The sequence below is a fragment of the Mustelus asterias genome, chromosome 4 (assembly GCF_964213995.1).
Source record: "Mustelus asterias chromosome 4, sMusAst1.hap1.1, whole genome shotgun sequence".
In the NCBI taxonomy this organism is placed as follows: Eukaryota; Metazoa; Chordata; class Chondrichthyes; order Carcharhiniformes; family Triakidae; genus Mustelus; species Mustelus asterias.
The window spans coordinates 83,022,291-83,042,791 of NC_135804.1; the positions used below are offsets into that span (position 1 = coordinate 83,022,291).

Genomic DNA, 20,501 nt, shown 5'->3' on the forward strand with positions numbered 1-20,501 from the left:
AGGTACGGGTGGTAGGATTTTGAGAGTATGGCTACCTTAGAAATTCAAGTTTTACACAAGTATCTAAGACTAAATTGTTAGCAAAAAAAGGGAGATCAACTTTTACTCAAGTAATATTTGAAGGATTTAAATCTACCCTCTCCCATCGATTATTGCAGAGTTGCTAGTTCAGAGACTGTCCCTGCCAACACCACCCTCAAACACGAGGGAAGTATCATTATTGAATTTTAATTTAGAAATAGATAACCTCGCTGGAAATAGACTTGAATTTGTATACATTAAATTCAAATTTATCAAATTAATTAAAAGCCATAGAAACAAATTCATATTATTTTATTCAGATTTTCTGGGATAAAGGGGGAGGTGGCTAGATGGGTGGAGAACTGGCTTGGTCACAGAAGACAGAGGGTGGTAGTGGAAGGGTCTTTTTCCAGCTGGAGGCCTGTGACTAGTGGTGTTCCGCAGGGCTCTGTATTGGGACCTCTGCTGTTTGTGATTTATATAAATGATCTGGAAGAAGGTGTAACTGGGGTGATCAGTAAGTTTGCGGACGACACAAAATTGGCAGGACTTGCAGATAGTGAGGAGCATTGTCAGAAGCTACAGAAGGATATAGATAGGCTGGAAATTTGGGCAAAGAAATGGCAGATGGAGTTCAATCCTGATAAATGCGAAGTGATGCATTTTGGTAGAAATAATGTAGGGGGGAGCTATACGATAAATGGCAGAACCATAAAGGGTGTAGATACGCAGAGGGACCTGGGTGTGCAAGTCCACAGATCCTTGAAGGTGACGTCACAGGTGGAGAAGAAGGCATATGGCATGCTTGCCTTTATAGGACTGAGCATAGAGTATAAAAGTTGGGGTCTGATGTTGCAGATGTGTAGAACGTTGGTTCGGCCGCATTTGGAATACTGCGTCCAGTTCTGGTCGCCACACTACCAGAAGGACGTGGAGGGTTTGGAGAGAGTACAGAGGAGGTTTACCAGGATGTTACCTGGTATGGAGGGGCTTAGATATGAGGAGAGATTGGGTAAACTGGGGTTGTTCTCCCTGGAAAGACGGAGGATGAGGGGAGACTTAATAGAGGTGTATAAAATTATAAAAGGCATAGATAGGGTGAAGGGTGGGAAGCTTTTCCCCAGGTCGGTGGTGATGTTCACGAGGGGTCATAGGTTCAAGGTGAAGGGGGGGAGGTTTAACACAGATATCAGAAGGACATATTTTACACAGAGGGTGGTGGGGGCCTGGAATGCGCTGCCAGGCAAGGTGGTGGAGGCGGACACACTGGGAACGTTTAAGACTTATCTAGACAGCCATATGAATGGAGTGGGAATGGAGGGATACAAAAGAATGGTCTAGTTTGGACCAGGGAGCGGCGCGGGCTTGGAGGGCTGAAGGGCCTGTTCCTGTGCTGTATTGTTCTTTGTTCTCATGGCCAATTGCCTTGGTTGACACCGTCTTCCCTCCCACTTTGCTCATTGTTTGAGAAGCTGCCATGTTAACATTCATGGGAGTGTCAGCCATGCTCCCAATGCAAGTCAACCTCCATCCATTCTTTGTGAATGTGCTGAAATAAACCGCTGAAATGCGTTAAGTCTGTCATCAGGTCTGCTGGGAGACACTGTGAAATCTTAGTTTTCTGTCACAGCACAAAATTGTTTCTTTTCAGAAACCGGCCAGATGTGGCTTTGATTTCCGTAATGCTTAATTTTCTTGCTCTTCAGGGAGAAGATTCAGATAGATCTTCAGGAAACGGAGTCGGTTCTAGCAATTGTCATGACCTATTTTGCAACTGCAGTCACATGCCAGGTTTCTTTTGTTTGCAGATTTATTCTTAAACATTTGCCTAAGTGTCTTTAACATTTCCGTGCTATTCACACCGCTTTCCAGGCTTTAGACCTTTTTAGCCAGCTCACACAGTACTTCCAAGAGCTCCTGTCTCCTCTTCTGCCAAACCAAAAAAACGGACCTCTGCCCAAGAGTGATTTGCCTCGTCTCCTCTTTCTGCCTCTAAGTGGAATAAATGGGTGCTTTTCTGGTTGGCAGTTGGTGACCAGTGGCGTGCCGCAGGGATCGGTGCTGGGGCCTCAACTGTTTACCATTTACATAGATGGTCTGGAGGAGGGGACTAAGTGTATGGTATCAAAGTTTGCTGATGACACGAAGATGAGTGGGAAAGCGAATTGCGTGGAAGATGCGGAAAGTCTGCAGAGAGATTTGGATAGGCTGAGCGAATGGGTGAGGATCTGGCAGATGGAATATAACGTTGGCAAATGTGAGGTTATCCACTTCGGAAGAAATAATAGTAAATTGGAATATTATTTAAATGGAGAAAAATTACATCATGCTACTGTGCAGAGGGACCTGGGGGTCCTTGTGCACGAATCGCAAAAACTCAGTCTGCAGGTGATCAAGGCGGCGAATGGAATGTTGGCCTTTATCGCAAGGGGGATAGAAAATAAAAGCAGTGAGGTCTTGCTGCAACTATACAAGGCACTGGTGAGGCCGCAACTTGAGTACTGTGTGCAGTTTTGGTCCCCTTATTTGCGAAAGGATATACTGGCCTTGGAGGGAGTGCAGAGAAGGTTCACCAGGTTGATACCGGAGATGAGGGGTGTAGCTTATGAGGAGAGATTGAACAGATTGGGTCTGTACTCGTTGGAATTTAGAAGGCTGAGGGGAGATCTTATAGAGACATATAAGATAATGGAGGGGCTGGATAGGGTAGAGGTAGAGAGATTCTTTCCACTTAGAAGGGAAACCAGAACTCGAGGGCACAGCCTCAAAATAAGTGGGGGCCGGTTCAGAACAGAGTTGAGGGGGAACTTCTTCTCTCAGAGGGTAGTGAATCTCTGGTATTCGCTGCCCATTGAAGTGGTGGAGGCTACCTCATTGAATATGTTTAAATCACAGGTAGATAGATTTCTGATCGATAAGGGAATTAAGGGATATGGGGAGCAGGCGGGTAAGTGGAACCGATTCGCCTCAGATCAGCCACGATCTTGTTGAATGGCGGGGCAGGCCCGAGGGGCTAGATGGCCTACTCCTATTTCTTATGTTCTTAACTGCTTTCTCTTTGTCTGTAACTGTTGTGGTACACCACTGTTAGCTTATCGCCTGTGTGTGTGACATGCCTGGACACGTCCCTGCCGGGGGCTCCTTCCCCCCCGGTCCAGATATAAAAGATGACTGCTTCCCACCCCCTGCCTCAGTCTCTGGACCAGTTCATCAGCATGGGTGTGCTCCAAGTCTTTTGCTAATAAAAGCCTATTTGTTCTTGCATACAAACTAGTCTTTGCTGGATTGATGATGCATCAATTTTATTAGCAAAAGTTTTGGGATGGAGCAGATACTAAAACCCGATAAATTAGAACTGGACCCTCAAGCTGTAGGAGCCTCTAACAGTTTCGATCACTGGCTGCGCTGTTTCAAAACTTTCCTCACCTCCTCCTCTGTCATCCGGACCGAAACCAACAAGCTACACGTGCTCCACGCCCGGGTAAGCGATCAAGTATTCTCGATGATTAGAGACGCTGAAACTTACAAGGATGTAATTGAACTTTTAAAAGGCCAGTGCAACAAACAGTCTAATGAAATCTACGCCAGACGTCTTCTGGCTAATCGCAGACAACAGCTGGTAGAATCGGGTGATCAATTCCTGCGTGCGTTGCGAGCACTTGGCAGGGCCTGCAACTGCAAAGCCGTAACAGCCGCCCAAAACACTGAGAACTTAATCAGAGATGCCTATGTCACGGGTATCAGGTCAAACTATATCCGACAACGACTGCTGGAACAGGGTGTGCTGGACCTACAAAAGACTGTGGCGCTTGCCGACTCGTTAGAGGTAGCCTTCCGTAATCTCAAGGCCTACACCCCCAACCATGGGGGCGCATCGTGGACACCACAGCCGCCGCCACCTCTGTACTCGGGAGGGCCGCAGGCCTATGCCACGCCACGTCCCACCAATGACTCGACCGCTGCGGCAGTCTCCGGAGGCCCGAAGTGCTACTTCTGCAGCCTGGGGAAGCACCCCCGACAACGCTGCCCGGCAAAGGATGCGATCTGCTCCGGGTGTGGAAAGAAGGGCCATTACGTGAAGGTACGCAGAGCGAAATCGACCTCCAAGCCCAGTAGCACCGCATGCGACGCGCAGGGGCCGCCATCTTGGGCGCCGGTAGCCGCGTGTGAGCCGTGCGGGCCGCCATCTTGGACCCACCAGCCACGTGTGGGCTGTGCGGGACGCCATCAGCTCCCGTACCTGGATAACGTCACCATCTGCTGCCAAGATTAGCAGGACCACGACGCCAACCTCCACAAATTCCTCCACACCGCCACACTCCTAAATCTGACCTGTAATAAGGAGAAGTGCTTATTCCGCACACACCGCCTCGCCATCCTTGGTTGTGGAAAACGGGGTCATCGGTTCCGATCCCGACCGCATGCGTCCCCTCCTGGAACTCCCTCTCCCCACCAGCCTAAAAGCACGGAGGAGATGCCGGGGCTTCTTCTCGTATTACGCCCAGTGGGTCCCCAATTATGCAGATAAAGCCCGTCCGCTCATCAAATCCACCTCTTTTCCCCTGACGGCAGAGGCCCGCCTGGCCTTCAACCGCATCAAAGCAGACATCGCGAAGGCCACGATGCACACTGTAGACGAATCCATCCCGTTCCAGATGGAGAGCGATGCGTCTGACTTCGCCCTCGCCGCCACCCTTAACCAGGTGGGCAGACCCATGGCCTTCTTCTCACGAACCCTCCAAGGCCCTGAAATTCGACACTCCTCTGTCGAGGAGGCGGCCCAAGCTATAGTGGAAGCTGTACGGCACTGGCGCCACTACTTAGCTGGTAAACGATTCACCCTACTCACGGACCAACGGTCAGTTGCATTCGTGTTTAATAACACGCAGCGGGGCAAGATCAAAAATGATAAAATATTGAGGTGGAGAATCGAGCTTTCCACCTACAATTACGACATCTTATACCGGCCCGGGAAGCTCAATGAGCCCCCAGACGCCCTGTCCCGGGGAATATGTGCCAGCGCACAAATAGACCAATTGTTGGCTCTCCACAACGACCTCTGCCACCCGGCGGTCACCAGGTTTTTTTCACATCATTAAAGCCCGTAACCTGCCCTACTCCATTGAGGAAGTCAGGTCGATAACAGACACTGCCAGGTCTGCGCAGAGTGCAAGCCGCATTTCTATCGGGCAGACAGAGCACACCTCATAAAAGCCACCCGCCCTTTCGAACGCCTAAGCGTCGATTTCAAGGGCCCCCTCCCCTCTTCTGACCGCAACATATACTTCCTCAACGCCATTGACGAATATTCACGTTTCCCCTTCGCTATTCCCTGCCCAGATATGACCTCGGCCACGGTCGTCAGGGCCCTGCACAGCCTTTTCACCCTGTTCGGTTTCCCTAGTTATATCCATAGCGACTGGGGATCCTCCTTTATGAGTGATGAGCTGCGACAGTACCTGCTCTCCAAAGTCCTCGAATAGGACCACCAGCTACAACTCCAGGGGGAACGGACAGGAAGAGAGGGAGAATGGGACAGTCTGGAAGGCCGTTTTACTAGCTCTGAGATCTAAAGGTCTTCCAGTCACCCGCTGGCAAGAGGTCCTTCCTGATGCACTACACTTGATTAGATCACTCCTTTGCACAGCTACCAATGCTACCCCTCATGAAAGAATGTTTGTTTTCCCCAGAAAGTCCTCCTCGGGGACCTCACTACCGTCGTGGCTGGCGTCCCCAGGCCCTGTCCTGCTCCGGAAGCACGTGAGGACCCATAAGTCAGATCCCCTGATCGAAAGGGTCCAACTCCTCCACGCCAACCCCCAATACGCCTATGTGGCGTACCTCGACGGGCGGGAGGACACGGTCTCTATTCGAGACCTGGCACCCGCAGGTGCCCCAGGGACCACTACGACCCACAACCCCACACCCCCAACCCCCGTATACAGCACGCCTGAGCCCCAGGAGCCGCCACCACGCACTGAACAATCGGAAGGGACTACTGACGACTTGAGCGACTACGGCCTGGCACCTGAACCAACACCGCGGCCACCGGAACCGACACCACAACCGGCACTACGGCGGTCGCAGCGGCAGATCAAGTCCCCAGAGACACTAAATTTGTAATTCTGTAAATATCGTTCCACCCACCTCGCCCCTGCCCGACTCTTTTTTAAAAACAGGGGGTGAATGTGATAAACCACTGTTAGCTTATTGCCTGTGTGACATGCCTGGACACATCCCCCTCTGGTCCTGGTATAAAGGTGACTGCTTCCCACCCCCTGCCTCAGTCTCTGGACCAGTTCATCAGCATGGGTGTGCTCCAAGTCTTTTGCTAATAAAAGCCTATTTGTTCTTGCATACAAACTAGTCTTTGCTTGATTGATGGTGCATCAACTGTGCACTGACTGCCTTTACTGTCCAGCTCATCTGCTTGTAGCTCTTCATTGTGTCTGCCAGCCATATGGCTTCCTTCTTAATGTTTTTCTTGTTGACATTGTTTCCAGGTCAAGGGTTGCCAAATCACATGGACCTGTATTTCTCATTATTCAAGAGTTATATCTGATCCCTTTACAATTGATACAAACTCTCAAAAAACCTTTTTAAAAATGTTTAAATGATTACATTTTAAAGAATTGCGAATTTTGCTTACTCAACTGCCTCCAGGTCAAAGGTCATCCCCTATGTGATCATAACAAGTACTGATTTTGTTCCTACATTACTTCCATACAACTTGTACAGTCGCAACCTTACTTCAAGCAACATTGAATCTTAAAAGTAACACTTTGAATCAAAACACTTGCAAATGAGATTCCAATTTAAGTCACCTCCCATGTTAAGAAAATACATTTTTTGACCTCTTTTTAGGGACAAGACATTTCCACTGAGCATTAACGAAAACCCGGACTCCACAGACAGTACGAGGATTGAACCCTCAGTTGCAGCGTTATTAGCAACACGCTCTCGCCGTATGAACTAACCGGCGCATGAGCAAAAGTTCCATTTGAATTTTCCGATCCATATCACCCAGCCAATAAGTGAGCATGCAATTTCTGGGTTGTATTCAGATCATGCTGGAGAAGGAAAAGAACAAAATCATACTGCTCAAAGCAACTAAAGTTTGAGAATTCTATTACAACAAGACAGTCACCCCCAAAGACTGAAAGCTGCTCCAGGTGTGAATAGCTCTTTGGCTGGAATTTTGTATATAAGATCTTAACTCTGGTTGAAATCCACACCAGCTCATGCATTGCCCAACATACAATCGAGGAGCCCAGAGGGAAATCTAAACTATTTACACAAGACTTCCTTTCACATATCCCAGAATCAAATTTCAAGGTGGCTTCTTTAATTATATTTGCAGTTGTGCTGCAAGGAATGAACAGTGCTCTGTCTTAAGGCATATTACATTCCTATTATAGATCTATTTGTAGAAATTATGGACTTTTCATGAAATGGGATGGGAGGGGTTAGCTGGAGGGAGGAGAGCTGCTGCTCAGACACAATGTTCAAGCCTTTTGTTCAACTTGGGTTTGAGCACAGAAAATCAAGACGCTCCAGTGCAGTGCTGAGGGACCGCTGCACCATAGAACATAGAACAGTACAGCATAGAACAGGCCCTTCAGCCCACGATGTTGTGCCGAGCTTTATCTGAAACCAAGATCAAGCTATCCCACTCCCTATCATCCTGGTGTGCTCCATGTGCCTATCCAATAACCGCTTAAATGTTCCTGAAGTGTCTGACTCCACTATCACTGCAGGCAGTCCATTCCACACCCCAACCACTCTCTGCGTAAAGAACCTATCTCTGATATCCTTCCTGTATCTCCCACCACGAACCCTATAGTTATGCCCCCTTGTAATAGCTCCATCCACCCGAGGAAATAGTCTTTGAACGTTCACTCTATCTATCCCCTTCATCATTTTATAAATCTCTATTAAGTCTCCCCTCAGCCTTCTCCGCTCCAGAGAGAACAGCCCTAGCTCCCTCAACCTTTCCTCATAAGACCTACCCTCCAAACCAGGCATCATCCTGGTAAATCTCCTCTGCACTCTTTCCAGCGCTTCCACATCCTCCTTATAGTGAGGTGACCAGAACTGCACACAATATTCCAAATGTGGTCTCACCAAGGTCCTGTACAGTTGCAGCATAACCCCACGGCTCTTAAACTCCAACCCCCTGTTAATAAAAGCTAACACACTATAGGCCTTCTTCACAGCTCTATCCACTTGAGTGGCAACCTTTAGAGATCTGTGGATATGGACCCCAAGATTTCTCTGTTCCTCCAGTCTTCAGAACCCTACCTTTGACCCTGTAATCCACATTTAAATTAGTCCTACAAAAATGAATCACCTCACATTTATCAGGGTTAAACTCCATTTGCCATTTTTCAGCCCAGCTTTGCATCCTATCTATGTCTCTTTGCAGCCTACAACAGCCCTCCACCTCATCCACTACTTCACCAATCTTGGTGTCATCAGCAAATTTACTGATCCACCCTTCAGCCCCCTCCTCTAAGTCATTAATAAAAATCACAAAGAGCAGAGGACGCAGCACTGACCCCTGTGGCACTCCGCTAGCAACCTGCCTCCAGTCCAAAAATTTTCCATCCACCACCACCCTCTGTCTTCGGTCAGATAAGAAGTCTCACAACACCAGGTTAAAGTCCAACAGGTTTATTTGGTAGCAAATACCATAAGCTTTCGGAGCACAGCTCCTTCATCAGATGGGGTGGATATCTGTTCTCCAACAGTGCACAGACACAGAAATCAAGTTACAGAATACCAATTAGAATGCAAATCTCTACAGCCAGCCAGGTCTTAAAGGTACAGATAATGTGGGTGGAGGGAGCATTCAACACACCTGTTGGGATTTAAACCTGTTGGACTTTAACCTGGTGTTGTGAGACTTCTTACTGTGTTTACCCCAGTCCAACGCCGGCATCTCCACATCATGACTTCGATCAGATAGCCAGTTACCTATCCAATCTGCCAACTTTCCCTCTATCCCACACCTCCTTACTTTCATCATAAGCACAACTCACCATTGGACGAGATGTTAAAATCAAGGCCTATCTGCCTGCTCAGGTGGATGTAAAAGATCCCATGGCACTCTTTTGGAAGAAAAGCAGACAAACAGTGTCACTGTTGTTATTCATGATGTGGAGATGCCGGCGTTGGACTGGGGTAAGCACAGTAAGAAGTCTCACAACACCAGGTTAAAGTCCAACAGGTTTATTTGGTAGCAAATGCCATTAGCTTTCGGAGCACAGCTCCTTCGTCAGATGGAGTGGATATCTGTTCTCAAACAGTGCAAACAGACACAGAAATCAAATTACAGAATACTGATTGGAATGCAAAACTCTACAGCCTGTGTTGAATGCTCCCTCCACCCACATTGTCTGTACATTTAAGACCTGGCTGGCTGTAGAGATTTGCATTCTAATCAGTATTCTGTAATTTGATTTCTGTGTCTGTTTGCACTGTTTGAGAACAGATATCCACTCCATCTGACGAAGGAGCTGTGCTCCGAAAGCTTATGGTATTTGCTACCAAATAAACCTGTTGGACTTTAACCTGGTGTTGTGAGACTTCTTACTGTTGTTATTGCCAGTGTATTAGCCAATATTTATCCCTCAATTCACATCACAAACAGATTATCTAGTCATCGTCACATTGCTATTTACGCGAGCTTTATATGTGCAGATCAGTTGCTGCATTTCCTACATTAAAACAGCGATTACACTTCAAAAGTGCTTAAATAGCTGCAAAGTTTTTTGAGATATCTGGTGGTCCTGAAAACTGGTCTGTAGATCCACAACTTTCTTTTTTTCAAATTGGTGGAGAGAACTTGTTTCAGTAAAACACCACCTGACTATTTTCTTCGTTCCCCCACAGCCACCCCCTTTAGCCATGGAATCAACTTACTGGTGACAAACATTCTGCCGAGTTTCCTTTAAACAACATCTAAAAAAAAAGTCACGTGCACTTTTTCCTTCCTGTTTTTGGGAATTTGCTATGCACCAATTAGGTGCCATGTTCCCTACATTTCAGCAATGTTCAAATGTGCATAACTAGCTGTCAAGTGCTTTGGAATGTCCCATGATTGCAAAAAGCACAATATAAATGCATGCCTTATGCTTTATACGTGGAGTTGTTAAGATGCATGTTATGTCTCGTTTCCAGCTGTGGTTATCTTACACAAAAATAAATTCAGACAGGTATTCACAAGAACAGTGAAGAGATTTGCCTTGTTAAGAGATTGTAGAAAATTCTTTAATTTAATTGCAAGTTAAAAGAAAATAACTGCAGCCAGAATCTTATCCCAAGCTTAACTTAATATAAATATTCCAAAAATTCATCTGTAGCGTATTAAGCCGAGGAGATTGCCATCCAATTTTTGAAGATCAGAGCATCTGATTTGTTCAAATATTTGTACAGATTTTTCAAAATATGCCTTCAAATAGTTCTTCAACTCCAGGAAGTCCCAGTAACCCATTTTAGGAGGGTGTTAGCTGTGATTCAGTGGTTACACTCATCTCGGAGTCAGCAGGATGTGAGTCAAGTCTCAACTCAGAGGCTCAAGCACAGAACCTAGCTTAACTCTACACAGTACAGTACTGCAGTACTGAGTCATTTGGGTGAGACATTAAGCTACGGTTCTGTCTGCCCTCTCAGGTGCCCCTCTCCAAAGATGAACGAGGTGTGGGTTCTCCCCTCCTGATCAATATCTATCCCACAACTAGTATTACTAAAACTGATTATTTGATCATTTCACCTATTTCATTGCCATTTGTGAGGTCTTACTGGCACAAATTTGCTGCCACATTTCTTACATTAGGACTATGACAACAATTCAAAAGTACTTTATTGGTTGCAAGGTGCTCGTGAGCATCCTCAGGCGGTAGTCTTTTATTTGACCCCAGCGCTCTCCTAGTTGAACCTGTTCACACCCTCTGGTGAGAACAGTGTGTACTGTCCAGAACAAGGAAGGCTGTTGCCTTCCCCTTCCCCAATAATCATGCAGGTCCAGAGCTATCACAGCCACCACAGCTGTGTCAGCCAATTCTGCACAAATGAGGAGTTTGGATCTGGAACCATCTCATCTACACGATGTATATTATGGGCAACATTTATAAAAAAGGACTGGGAGAATGTCATCAGTTAGTCAAACATCTACTGCAGAAAATTCAATTCTGCTACCTGGAGTTCACTGGACTGTCTGTAGTACTTATAATTTTGTACAAGACAGTTCACCTCAGTGTTCAACTTGACTAAGTTGAGCAACTCATCTCATTTCTTCTTGATCACAAAGACCACCTACTTTCATCAGTGTATCAGCTGCAACCCTCATTCGTTTCTTTGTCACCATTTGATTAGGCAGTTCCTACACTAGCTCAACCCAGTCTCCCATCCACCACCCTCTAAACTTCAAGGCACTCAATGCTTTGCCATTTAAAAATGGGGGAGGGTCTCCGATTTAAGGAGGAGATGAGAAGAATTTATTTTCTCTCACAGGGTTGTGAATCTTTGGAACCCTGTTCCCCAGCGAGCGGTGGAGGCAGGTTCAATGAATTTTTTTTTTTTTACGGCAAAGGTAGAAGATTCTTGATGAACAAGGGGTCAAAGATCATCAGGGGCTGGAAGAATGTGGAGTTGAGACCACAATCACATCAGCCATGATCTTATCGAACCGGAGGTGGTTGCGGTCCAGGAGTCGAATGGCCTACACCTGCTCCTAATTCGTATGAATGTAGGTACACATGTTCACAGTCTGTATCTTCACCTGCACCAGGTCCACTTATTCATCACTCATTCTCATTGATCTAAAACACCAACCAGTCCCTCAATATCTAAAGTCTTGAATTCTCATTCCTGACCATCATGGTCTCATCCCTTCCTATCTCAGTAATCCCAAGAAATCCCCGTTCCTTTGACTGGTCTTGTGCACCTCTCCTCACTTCACTCACCATCAGCGGGCATCCTTTCAATCCGTGTCATTCCATGCTTCCTCCCCTCCCTGCCCTGAGACACCATTCTCTGGAATTCCCCAAGTCTCTTCACCATTCTCTACTCCCTTAAAGCCCTTGCATAAAAGTTACTCTTCCACCAAATTATTGGTTACGCCTCTGTAAATCGCCTCTTTTGGCCCTATGCCCATTTTGTTTTGATATCCTGCCTGTCAAGTACCTTGAGAAGTTTTAATACCAGAACTGTGCAAGATGAAGGAACACATTGTTGTTTGCTAGCAATCTGAACATAGCAACGCCAACCTTAAGGGCATCCCAGAAAAGGAAGAAGGGTGTATGTAGTATACTCAACAAAATATTAATCACTGTTCAAAACTGCAAGTTGAATATTTTAAACCACTGTTGGGTTTTTTGGCTCAGTTCAAGCTCAAGATGGGGTGCAATGCCTCAGCTTCAATCTTGTTTGTCTCTCTTGTGGGGACCTTGAATTGGATTCAATTGGTTTTTGAATTTGTTTTTTGGAACAAGGAATGGATTTGGGTTTACCCGGTCCATTCTGAGCACTGGCTTTGTAACTTGAAGGATAGAGTAAAAAAATTAAAAATAAAATTAGAAACCACAGTTGGGACACAGATCGAACACACATAATTTATACATTTTACAAAATGTATGTCCAATATAACATCTATAATTTGCAGCCTAATTGGAGGATGATAACAAGGTAGCGACTTAGAAACTGAACTGCTTGAAGTGCACTGCCCAAGCAGCAAATGGAAGAAAACGTATAGAGTTGCAGATTAACTGCTACATACATTTAAACACAGGCCCCCCTTTCATCCCCGCCTGTCTAATACAGTAGCTAAACTAACCAACTGCATGTGGAGCATATAACAGCATCAGAGTAACAACTGTTTCATAAAGTACTTATTTGGTATAAGGCAGTGAGTGGACATAATTCGAACTTCTCATTTATCAAAGTAGAGAAATGCACATACAACAGCTATAAATAAGCAAATTAAGCGTGACTCGAAATACTTTAATACAACCCCAAGCAAATGGTCAAGTTGAAAACATTCAATTAACAGAACCATCATTAGGTAAACATCAAAGTACAACAGACTTGTTGTACTCTTTGTTATTTCCATAGTCCTGGGGCTGTGACGCATATTATCCCACATAAAAGGCTGAATTCATATTTCAGAATACACCAAGTAAATCAGAATGTAATGCAGTTCTACTCGATAATTCAGAATATTAATAAGTAAAACACAGAATTGTAACCACACCAGATACAGAGCATCTAATTAGCAAAGCAGCATTATTGTACACCAGATCCACATGTTTGGTGCCACCTAAATTGTTACAGAAAAGAAAGGCTTTCCAAAACACAAACTGGAACAATGGCATGTAAAATTAAGAGTAATGATTAAATCAATTTGCATGCAGCACAATAAGCCAAGCAAAAGCAGAGTTCTATGAATACCCAAAAACAAGTTTACATTAGCACGACACCATTCAACACCCGTGAGGTCATGACCCTAAGTCTCCAGTGCTCAGATCATGTGATGATATTTGGTTTTGGCTGGTTTGAGTTGTGTGGCAAACAGCACAGATCACAGTCCACTTTGGCATTTTAAGTTTTTTTAATCAAACAATTCTACAACAGTACCGTTGCAGCACTTTCATCTCTTGAGCAAGGTGGTTAACGATTTAAATTCCACTCCAGAGGCTTGAACGCATAATTTAAGCTGACACTCCAGAACAGTACTGAGGGAATGCTGCAAGGGGGCCACCTTTCAGATGCAATATTAAACCAAGGAAAGACTTACCTTCTCAAGTGCACGTAAAAGATTCCAAAGAGGGTCAAGGAAGTATGGCTGAATATTTGTTCCTCAAACTACATCCCGAGAACCAACTGGCTATCTAGCTCTTTATACAGTAAATGATAGAGCTCTTAGAAATATTAGCATACAGAGGGTTCTAGGTGTGCACATCCACAGTTCCCTGAAGGTGGCAACTCAGGTGGACAAGGTGGTCAGGGTGGCGTAGATCATGCTGGCCTTCATCGGTCAGGGCGTTGAGTATAGGAATAGGAAAATCATGTTACAGCTGTATAAGACTTTGGAGTACTGTATACAATTCTGGTCACCACACTACTGGAAGGATGTTGATGCATTGGAAAGGGTGCAGAAGAGATTTACCAGGATGTTGCCTAGTTTGGAGGATATGGGCTGTGAAGAAAGATTGAACAAACTTGGATTGTTTTCATTGGAGTATCTGAGGATGAGGGGGGGACCTGATTGAGGTTTACAAGATTATGACAGGCTTGGATAGTCAGAGATTTTTCCCAGTGTGGAAGGGTCAATTACTCAGGGTTGTGAGTGAGAGGGGAAAGAGCTGTAAGGGGCAAGTTTTTCACACAGAGGCTGGTGAATGCCCAGAACGTGCTGCCGGAGGAGGTGGTGGAAGCAGATTCTATAACAATATTCAAGAGGCATCTGGATAGATACACGAATAGGCAGGGAATAGAGAGTGTGGACCATGTAGAGGCAAGAAAATGTTAGATTAAAAAGGCATCTGTGCCAGCACAGACGTGGTGAGCCAAAGGGCCTGTTCCTGTGCTGTATTGTTCTTTGTTGTATGTGGGAGATTGCTGTGAGCAAATTGGCTGCTGAATTTCCCTACATTAAAACACTGACTACACTTCAAAATAAATTGCTCAGCTTTTTTTTAAAGTCTACTTTGTTTCAATGGATGAAGCCAAAAAGTCAATCAGAAACACTCAGGAGGAAACTGGTTCACGTAGTAGCAACAAGGTTTAAATAAAACTAAACCAGTCTCTCAATGTTATTGAAATTAGAATTAAATTGTTGAAACCTGTTACTGAGCCTAACATGGCATTCCACTTGAGCATAATCTTACGATGCATAAATAAAAAAGGGCATATCTGCCAAGGCCACAGGTTTCCCAACCAGTAGAGTCAACCACACCTTCAAAGTGTGCATTCAACTAGGCCAAGTTGCAGATCAATTACTAAGGTGGGTCAGTCTCAGTTCCTACACTACCCAAACTCCGTGGCCTGGGCCTTGGCACCTCCCTCTGCGACTGGATCCTGAATTTCCTAATTCACAGGCCACAATCAGGCAACAACACCTCCTCCACGATCATCCTCAACACCGGTGCCCCACAAGGCTGTGTTCTCAGCTCTCTACGATACTCCTTATACACCTATGACTGTGCGGCCAAATTCCCCTCCAATTCCATTTTCAAGTTTGCTGACGACATCACCGTATTGAGTCGGATCTCAAACAATGATGAGACAGAATACAGGAATGAGATAGAGAATCTGGTGAACTGGTGCAGCAACAATAATCTCTCTCGCAATGTCAACAAAACGAAGGAGATTGTCATTGACTTCAGGAAGTGTAAAGGAGAACATGCTCCTGTCTACATCAATGAGATGAAGTAGAAAGGGTCGAGAGCTTCATATTTTTAGGTGTCCCGATCACCAACAACCTGTCCTGGTCCCTTCATGCCAACACTATAGTTAAGAAAGCCCACCAATGCCTCTACTTTCTCAGAAGACTAAGGAAATTTGGCATGTCAGCTACGACTCTCACCAATATTTACAGATGCACCAAAGAAAACATTCTTTCTGGTTGTATCACAGCTTGATATTGCTCCTGCTCTGCCCAAGACCACAAGGAACTACAAAATATCGTGAATGTAGCCCAGTCCATCACACAAACCAGCCTTCCATCTATTAACTCTTGTCCCGCTGCCCCGGCAAAGCAGCCAGCATAATTAAGGGCCCTGCGCACCCTGGACATTCTCTTCCACCTTCTTCCTTCAGGAAAAAGATACAAAAGTCTGAGGTCACGTACCAACTGACTCGAGAACAGCTTGCTCCCTGCTGCTGTCAGACTTTTGAATGGACTTACCTTGCATTAAGTTGATCTTTCTCTACACCCTAGCTATGACTGTAACACTACATTCTGCACTCTCTCATTTCCTTCTCTATAAACAGTATGCTTTGTCTGTATAGCGCACAAGAAACAATACTTTTCACTATGTTAATAAATGTGACAATAATAAATCAAATCAAAAACTACTCTCCCCATCCCCCAATAATGCAAAGAGTGATTTTTTTTTAAAAAATACATAAAGGAGCAACTTTTGCATTTTCACAGGCTGAGAGACTGGGAGCTGCATTACACAGCATCTCCAGCAATTGGCCACATCATTCTCCACCATAGTCTTTACCTCGCAATGTGCTACTTTTGACAATCCCAACATAAAAAATACCTTCGGCAGTGGTTTCTTCTGCCAATATTCATAGAGTGACCTCCATCCTGACCAGTGCCACCACCCACACCCCCCACCCCCAATTTCTGCACTGTCACTCAACAATAACCATAAATACAGGGGCAGCTTCCAAATGTGTGTATAATACCCAGATCAAACTCTTTCTCCTAGATTCTGCACCTGTCCACCAATTTGCAAAACAACAATTCCTGTCACTTCATAATCATTGTTGCTGGAGACTTTGCACCTTAAATCCCAATTCCATCGCACGTACAAATTGCCCACTCCGGCCGAACCTAAAAATACATAGCCAGAGCGACCTATTGCAGACCACAGCTATGTTGTCAGAAAGCTGACATGATGTTCAGTCAGGATGAGCTACAATATCTTCCAACTGAATATCAGAACAAGACAGAGACATTGTTTTGACCCCTGCAAAACACTTGCTGCTGACTCCATCCCCTTCCCTAGCTGCTTACGTGGGTTGAACCAACCTTGGGATCATTGCAGAGACTGCCCTTTATTTCACCCCTCACCTTCAGCACATCACGTACTCCACCCTGATCCAACCCTGCCCCAAACACCTCCAGCATCTCTTTGTTCCACCAAAACTCATCCTTCCTTCACAGACCTCAGCTTGTATAGAACTCAGCCACACAGATCCCTTAACACATTAAAAGTCCTAACCATCTCTCCTCGCTCTTGCCCAGGTCTGACTCCCACCTGTTGGATAATCTGCTAATGGTATTAATGCAAGTTTCTGCTAAACACCAGGTTAGGCCAAACCTCGGGGAGGTACTGGCATAGTGGTATTGTCACAACACTAGTATTCCAAGAGACCCAGTTTCGAATCCCACCATGGCAAATGGTGAATTTGAATTGAATAAGAAAGTTTGGAATTAAAGTCTAATGATGCCCATGAAACCATTGTCGATTGTCGTAAAAACCCACCTTGTCTACTAGTGCTGTTTAGGGAAGGAAATCTGCCATCCTTACCTGATCTGGTCTACCTGTGACAGCAATGTGGTTGACTTTTAAATGACCCCTCAAGGGCAATTAGAGGTGGGCAATAAATTCCATCCCATGGAAGAATAAAAAAGAGGTCACTTGTCAACTACAAGAATGCAGCTAGGCAAGAATTTAATTGTGTAAGAACCTTTTAGATACATGGAAAACTGTAGTTTCTGCTTTCACATTATCTTAAACAAGATTATGATCAAACTACCTTCACAATATATTTTTGAAATCATATTTCTGTACCACAAGTTTCAAGACATCTCAAATACACATTTAGCAATTATTTTGAAGCAAAGTCCAGGTTGCTATGTATTAGGGCAGCCAACCCTCCAGAACTCCATTTGGTTCTATAGGATTTAAACATTAATCACTAACAGCAGTAAACAACCCAGGGGGAAAGTACATGACAGAAGGATGAACAGAAATGTTGGTTTTCTTTTCCCATTTCCTTTGAACATGTTTGTTTATTAGTTACAAAAACACTAGACAGAGTAAAACTGCAGTTTGTCGGGCAGTTGCAAATCATCTCATCAGTAATGAAGAACATGCTCACCTTCCAAATTAGTATGGAATTGGCACTGTTAATATGGACATGGGGGAGAAGGTGAAAGTGTCAGGGTAGGGAAGTTAGAGGCAGAATGTCATGTGATGGAACCTTAACAGATTACGTTCAACCAAAGTTGGCAGCCCTATGCAAGGTCCCATTCAAACTGATTGCTGAACAATTGGTTAATTTTTAAAAATTTACAGGATATAGGTGTTGTTGGCTAGGGCAGCATTTATAGCCCATCCCCGATAGCTCGAGAAGGTAATGGTAGGCTGCCTTCTTGAAACACTGCAGTCTTTGAGGTGTAAGATCAGCTACAGTGCTATTAGGGAGGGAGTTCCAGGATTTTGACCCAGCAACAGTGGACGAACAACCATATAATTCCAAGTCAGGATAGTGTGCGACTTGGAGGGGAACTTCAAGGTGATGGTGCTCCAACTTATCTGCTGCTTTTGTCCTTCTAGAATGGTTGTGGTCAAGGGTCAATTTGGGAACAGTGATCCAAGGAAGAATGTTAGCCAGAGAACTCATTTTCTCTGTTCAGAAATGTTTGGATAGTGAATAAGATCGTTAACAGACAGAACCTCAACTTAGCATCTCCTCTGAAGTATATCACGTCTGATAATTCAGCACTGCCTCACAGGTATTGAAACATCAGCCTAAATGGTGTGCTTAAGCTTTATTGTGGGACACAAAATCATGTCCTCTGTCTTAGAGACAAGAGTTCAACCCACTGATCCAAATTATCACCTACTTACCCCCCTTCCTAAGCAGTTTGTCATCTGCACAACCACTTGAGTATGAGCCACGGAGATACGGCCATTGCTCTACAAGTGGAACATGAGGACCAGTTCAAACCGTGACTGTGGCTACCCAATTCAGACCATCACCCATATACTGAACATCCAGCCCCCAAGTACCCACTCCAAGTGGCATTGTGACCATCCACACTATGTCAGCTGAAGCTGAATGGATTGTTAACCCCCAACATTGAACTATAACTGCTTCAAAATATATCTCCTCTCCACAAAACAAATCATATTCCACTGTCCCCATTAAACAACGATTGGTACTTTTTGAAACCGAGTTGCATCATAAACTGCATTCCCCAACTGGAAACAATGAGCTATATCACAACCCACATTCTTCCCATGGATAGATACCCTTAAAACAAAATATCCTGCTGCAAAACATCTGACAGCAGTTTACAGCAGCAGCAATTTACACAGGGAAATAAGGTGCCGCCCCACTTCACATTAAAACCATTTTCTGATAGACTACCATTCAAAAACAGCATCACTTAAAAAGCTGAGTAATGGTCTGGCCTGCTTCACTTGTTTTCCCAAATGCAAATACTACAATCCACCAACAACCATGCATTTCCCTAAGCAGGACTATTTAAATTCAACACAAAACACCACACACACACACACGGTTAAGAGTAAATGCCCCATTGGCAGGCAAATGCCAGGACCAGCCCTCAGCTCTCCTTTTACTGTGACTAATGGCTTTGAACTGGTAGTTGAGAATCAGCAGCAGAGGAATCTCAACCATTTCCTCTCTAATCACAAGCTTAACTCACGACATTTAAATACCCAATAATTACTTTGGTGGCCCCAAGAAAAGCAAACCAGTCTTAAAACAAAAGGTGTAGCAGCCACCGCCTTCACAGATCCCAAAGTAGCAAAAAGAAACAAAAACACCTGATATAAAATTTGTAAGAATTCTTGTTTCCTAAAAAAAACACACAGGGCGAGAGGAAGAAAGATTGAATGGAACCCAAGTCTGAGTGAAGATCCTTGATCCAGATTATTGCTCAACATCCCGAATTTGTTTTTCAACTAAAAAAAAGTCGAAATGTTCTCAGTTCAGTGAGAAAAATCCAATTTGGGCTGCTATACGTGGCAGACAAGATACTGATCACAGGCGCCTTCTCCACACATTTCTGACAGTGAGAGGAGGGGGAGCAGTGAGGGGGGAGGCGGGGGAGAAGGGTGCCTTGATCAACTAAACTCAAAACTATTCCAGAGTATTTTGGAAGTTGGGAACTGGCCATTTTCTCCAGCGGTTTGAGGCACGAGTTACAGAGGGGGAGACAAACACACACACATAGGTTTCTCCTCAAAGCTAGCTGGATCCCGCGCTCTTCATCATCTCCCCTTTTTTGGGGGTCCCTCTATCCCCACAGCCCTCACTCCCTCCCTCCGACTCAGCACCGCACTCTCCACAAAATGACAGAGACACCCACCCTCAGGCAGCGGCAGCCTGGCTACTCACAACTTCAGGGAGTTCTGTCTCTGTGTTGTCTGCAGTCCACAGGGTAAAGGAAGGACACCGCGCTCAGAGCCGCCCACATCCAGATGCTGCTCCAGGCGCTGTCCCCGCCAGGAGGGGAGGGGGGTCCAAACAGGGTCTAGGGAGTCCCGCCTCTCAGTGCTGCCCATTGGATAGCCGCCTCCCGGCCTCACCAATCACCCGCCGGGCATCCCAGAGCGCTGATGGGCGATTAGTCAATGGGGCTATCCATCAGATTGGTGGCAGTGTTACCTGCAGGGAGGTAAACTGAGAGAATGGGGAACTCTCACACCACAGGAGGGGGAAGCCCAGTGTGTTAATGTGCTTGTGTCTCACACCCCTTCCCAAGC

The 20,501-nt window shown here is 45.2% G+C and overlaps 1 protein-coding gene across 2 annotated transcripts in view; it reads right to left on the minus strand.

Annotated features, from left to right (window-relative positions):
- The window catches only part of LOC144492815 (plastin-3-like), a 130,107-nt gene extending 109,857 nt beyond the window's left edge, over nucleotides 1–20,250 (minus strand). The window contains exon 1 of one of the 2 annotated variants that reach the window (XM_078211287.1): nucleotides 20,134–20,250. The gene's annotated coding sequence lies outside the window, so the exon portion shown is untranslated. Of the gene's footprint in view, nucleotides 1–20,104 lie in introns of both variants that reach the window. The other variant, XM_078211288.1, reaches the window with a different exon arrangement.
- Nucleotides 20,251–20,501: the final 251 nt, after the last annotated feature.